Source organism: Phyllobates terribilis, unplaced genomic scaffold (genome assembly GCF_046119375.1).
Source record: "Phyllobates terribilis strain yellow unplaced genomic scaffold, ASM4611937v1 Scaffold_2__4_contigs__length_985480577, whole genome shotgun sequence".
NCBI classification, from domain to species: Eukaryota; Metazoa; Chordata; class Amphibia; order Anura; family Dendrobatidae; genus Phyllobates; species Phyllobates terribilis.
Genome location: NW_027362762.1, coordinates 80702426 through 80708076, shown reverse-complemented (window position 1 = coordinate 80708076; position 5651 = coordinate 80702426). Strand labels below are relative to the sequence as shown.

Below are 5651 nucleotides of genomic sequence, written 5' to 3'. Positions count from 1 at the left end.
CTTAGTGGGGTTTTTCACAAATTTTGGCAGCCCTTACAGTCACTAGATAGGCAATAACAGTATAGGAGACCCACTTGTTAATAATGGGAGCAACAAAGCATAGCCGGCTGATGCCTCTCCAACAATAGCTAGGGCCTTTTAAGAATAGTAAGGGCCGTCTGATGTCCCTGTAGAAATAGGCTTTATGACTTTCAGAGTCCCTCCATCATAAATAAAACAGGATGTGTCTGATGATGTGTCACACACCACATTGCCAGCTAAGGTTGTAAAATGTTAAAATGACATTTCCTGGTGAATGCATTTGTCTTAAAAAAAAACTTAAAAAAACCAAAACAATAGGATCTTTCTTTAGTATAAAAAACAGCATCACCAATTTAACAACAATGTAATCACATTGTTCAGCTCATGCACCTCCTCCTCCATCTCTGAAATGACCACATCAGTCACAAGCTGACAGCACTGCAGCACTGCCTTGGCCAAGCAGCAACAACCTGTGCTGAAGATAACTTTCTTAATGCTTAATTGACAAACCGCCCAGCGCTGCAGAGTTGTTGAAAGCTGTAACACAGCAGCTTGATCTGTGGCCCTCACCGCTGAACATACAGCCAGGCATGGTCGTGTGTGACAATGGGCGGAACCTGGTGACGGAGAAATGACAGCCGGGGTAGATACGGTTTCCCTCTATGCCAGTCCTTTCACCGAGCTAAATACAACTGTCAGCAAAAAAAAGTTGTGGACTGGCTCCGTACCGTCCCTGGCCACATTCACCTGTCCACGTGTTTGTGGTTAGGCGGTCCTTCCCATTAAGTGCACTGGGGAGGGCACGGGTAATGTTGTGGGACCCATGCTTGTGGAAGGCGGAGGCGATACCGGGAAATATAGTGTCAGTTGGGGACCGAGTATGGACACCCGGCCGCCGCCGGCATGAGTTTGTGAAAAGCTTCCGCCCCACAAGCTTAAAAGGCCATATTTCAAGTGCAAAAAGCTGCACAGAAATCTGGCAGTTTAGTGTTGCAGCCTGTGGGTGGGTGGGTGGCTATCTGCATACTTGTACTTGCATTCCAAATAACAGAAAACTAAGCAGATGGTGGCCTCTATCATCATCATGGCCTCACCTCGGCACTATGAACTCTCCTGAAGGAGAAGCCATGGCCCGCCGGAGGAGTCTCCGGTTCTCTGGTGGGCCCGTCCAACCCTGCCGAAAAGCAGCCCTGGCTAAGGAAAGTGTGGGGGAAGGTTCCCGGACACTCTATGGCTGCTTTTTTAATGTGGATCGGCTATGCTTATGCATGTTATTTCTCAAACTGCATTACAGATCAGACCGTTGTCCAACTCTGTATTCAAGAAATTAAATGCGCAAAGAAAGATGTGTGTGTGTGTCAAAGCACCACTGACAAGGGCGAGTTGATGTTGGACGGGCTGCCATTGCTTCTGCAACAAGCTGCATTACAGGACTTCCTGTGAAAAATGACATGCAGGGTAGATAGGGTTTCCCTCTATGCCAGTCCATTTGTTGAGGGAGGGCAGCAATGACCCTTCACGGTTGACCAAGTGAGTGTCAAATTATTATGTTATAAGGTTGATTGCAATCAGGGAACCAGACGGAGACAGAGCTCTGTATGGGAGGATTCGGAGAATCTCTAATCCCGTTTATTTTACTTAGCATTATATATTGTTTTGAGTATATCAATAGCCAATCACCTACAGCCATACTACAGGCTTAAGCCAATGTTAATACAATTATTACGGAAACACACATATGGTCATATTATCGTTAGTTCGGCACATGATGGAAAGTTACAAGGTTATACATCCCGGCTCAGACTAGTTAGATAACAGGAGCAGGGTATTTCATAGAATGTTCTTGAGAGAAAAGGTTCTTGTGAGAAAATTGCATGAGAAGCAGGAGAAAAGAATAAAAGAATGTATGCTATGCAAGGAGTAATAATAACATGATTTTAAAAGCAAGCAATCAAAAATGAAGTAACTATAAAAGTAAGTAAAGCATGAATATCGATATGTCTTTTACATTTCCCCTCTAAAAATTATGTTGTTATCAATAATAGAGGTGCTTTCCCAGGGTCATGGTTTGAGCCTGAGGGACATTGGTATTCACTTAATTAGTGCCCTTGTTACCAATTGAGGCCATTGTGGCTTGTCCGTTGATATAATCATAAAGCTCTGATCTTCAGATGTAAGGTTGGTTGGGGAGTGCTGGTGAAGGTCATCATTCCCTTGCCATCCAGGTCCTCAATGCTGGTTACATCTGGGAGGTCAGTGTATAGTAGCACTGGATGTTGGTTGACAGCGTTCTCCTTGCTCTCTGATGACTGGCAGGTTTTCCTCATGCAAATTGGGATACAAAAAAGACTAGTTTTAGTAAAACATACATTAACAAGATGCAAGCAGCAATATGCAACACTCCTTGTAATATTCAAGCAATCCATCCACCAATCCCTTTAAACCAATTAGCAGGATTTAAAAAGGAGAACGTATGAGACCACCAACTGTCTTTGGTCAATTTGTTATGTTTGTTATATTCTTCCCTGAGTTTCCTAATGTCTTCCATTTTAGTCTTTAACCGTATGGTAGAATCGGGGTCAATATAGTGACAACAGGCTGGGCCTATAACCTGACACATCCCTCCTTGAGCTGCTGTCAAATAGTCCAGCACTAAAGTATGTTGATTTGCTGCTAATATAAGTTGGTTCTGCACTGCAACAGTAGTATTAATTACTTCCAATACACTCCAAATCTGGTCATCTTAGTAGTCAGTGACTTCCACTAATTTGTCCCACATTTGTGTTACCATAGGGTAGTGGAAGACGGTACTGGCTATCTTATTGGGTATACTCATTTGTACTAAATGAGGTCTTCCTGATGGGCGTGGGGTGATGTCCTTGGCACGTTTATAGATGGTATGAAGAGGGATGGCTCTCATATCTACTTTACTATGGGGAATAAGATGAGTGGCTGGTGTTAGCCAGGCCAACGTACAAATCCCCCCTACTCCGACTGGGAGCCATTTATATGCATTATTCCCACTCACCCAATATGTGACTGATGGCAGATCCCATAAAGCAGAGTGCTGTAATACTAATTTATGTACCAAATCGATAAAAACAGTGTTATTTGATAACATACACCATGAAGGTATTTGTCCCAGGGGGCTACAATATCCAACATCCGGATTGCCACATGTTGGATCACTAGGCTTATATTCAGAAGATTCATTGCAAGGGATGTTACCAGATATTTTATAACATGTGTCATTGGTACCTTTTATAAACAGATTTGCATGTACCCATGAGTGATTATGAATATATCTTTCCAAAAATGACGGTTAAAAAGCATCTGCCGTACTAGAGGTAGCATTAAAACTTCAGTTGGTATGAAGCCTAAATTAGTCAAGGAGGACTTGTTTCTGGGCACCCATTTGTTTCCTTTAAGGGCAAGAAATTGTAGATGTCTACTCGTGGCAGTAAGATTCCCTTGCCACCAGGGGAGATCCACCCACCCAACTACTGGTATACCTACAGTGGTGTTCCATAATCTACTAAACTTAGTAGCGTTATTAGCAAGGGTGTCGCTACAATTGGGCCAGTTTAGTAATTCCTCCAGAGTGACTGGGACCGCCAGAAAAGGCATACTAGCGGCTGAAACTGGTGAGTGAGTACATATCCAACAGTCACTGATCTGGTTGTCCTCTAATTGACTCAATTCTTGTACCAAAATCTGGTGGTGAGTAATAAACTTGTTATTAAAAGGGTCAGTACTCTGTTGTAGGCTATTCCAGGTATTGACTAGTCTAACCATGCATATCATCATAAAACATCTCAGGATGGTTGACGTTTGCAGTGTGAAGCATGGATCCATGTTGACTTCCCTTCAAGTTTTACTGCTGTTGGGGTTATAAGGAGCACTTGGTATGGTCCGTCAAACAATGGTTCTAGTCTGTGTTTCCGAACATGCTTCTTCACATACACATAATCTCTGGGCTTGAGGGTATGACAACCTTCTGCATCTGCTGCATCTGGAATAGAAGATGATACTAATGCATGGGTGTTAGTTAGTGCTTTGGCAAGCTGAATCACATACTGTACAACATAATCCGTTTCTTCTGATAATTGTTGTGGGGTAAATCGAGCTATAGCTGGTTGTGACCCAAATAGTATCTCATAGAGTGACAATTTATGTTTCCCTATGGGTGTGGTACGTATGTGATATAGTGCAATGGGAAGAAGCTCAGGCCACTGGGCCGTAGTCTCCTCCATCATTTTGGTCAATTGCCTTTTCAGTGTGCCATTCAATCTCTCCACCTTGCCGCTTGACTGTGGATGGTAAGGAGTATGCAGCGCCACTGTTGATCCGATCATGGTAAGTATTTCTTGATATAAGCATGAGGAAAAGGCTAGTCCCTGATCACTTTCGATAACTTCTGGAACTCCGTACCGTCAAAAAACTTCAGAGACCAGCTTTTTGGCGGTAGTCTTGGCAGTCATGTTTGGAACGGCGAATGCTTCTGGCCAGCTGGAAAACATATCCACTACCACTAAACAGTATTCATGTCATCCTGCTTTAGGGAGAGTGATATGATCAACTTGCAATCGTTGGAACGGATACTCTGGTTTAGCAAGGTGTTTTGTCGGTACATACTGTAATCTGCCTGAGTTGGAGGTTTGGCATATTGTGCAACCTTTGTTTTGTGCGCTCAACACAGTGGAAATTCCTGGGGCCCAATAAAGTTTCTGCACCAGTAGCAAAGCTTTGTTTTTCCCTCGATGCACCGGTCCATGGGCCCAGGCTGCAACGGCAGGATATAGGAGTCGAGGCAAACAATATAGTTGTTCCTTTTTCCATAGCCCATCTATCAATTTAGCACCTGCTTCCTTCTATGATTGGCGTTCCTCTTTAGAGACTTTCTGCTGTATGGAGCGTAGTTTTGTGATTGGAGGGACCGGTTGATGATTTTCTGCAGGTTGATCCTGGGTTTGCACGGAATTTAGCTGTTTGGTCTGCTGCCGCGTAACGGCCATGAACATGGATGCCGGAAGAAGAGCTGCTTGCTTAGCATGGAGATCAGCAAGTGCATTACCTCTTGCTTCAGGGGCGTCTTGTCGGGTATGAGCTTTTACCTTTACAACAGCCAACTGTCTTGGTAGTTGTACCGCTTCCATCAATTGTCTGATGCTTTCAGCATTTTTCACAGGAGAACCTGCAGTCGTGACAAAGCCTCTCCTTGCCGAGATCTCCCCAAAGTCATGTGCAATCCCAACGGCATATCTCGAGTCAGTAAATATATTCACACGTTTTCCTTCGGCCTGTTGACAAGCAGGAATCAGAGCTTTGAGCTCTGCTTCCTGTGCTGACATACTGGGAGGCAAGGCTGCAGCCTCTACCAATGTATCTTCAGTTGTGACAGCATATCCAATATGAAACCTGCCAGAGGTATCAGCATTAGTGTTGAGCCACCCCCGTAGTGTTCGAGTTCGGTTCGGTTCGTCGAACACCCGTGTGTTCGCCGAACTGTTCGTCGAACTGTTCGTCGAACACCTTCGAACACCGTTAAAACCAATGGCAGGCAAACAAAAACACATAGAAACACATAGAAAACACCTTCAAAGGTGTCCAAAAGCTGACAAACTGCTCAG

The 5651-nt window shown here is 44.1% G+C and overlaps 1 pseudogene; it reads right to left on the bottom strand.

Annotated features, from left to right (window-relative positions):
* Nucleotides 1–2344: 2344 nt before the first annotated feature.
* Nucleotides 2345–3816, bottom strand: LOC141244387 (uncharacterized; annotated as a pseudogene).
* Nucleotides 3817–5651: the final 1835 nt, after the last annotated feature.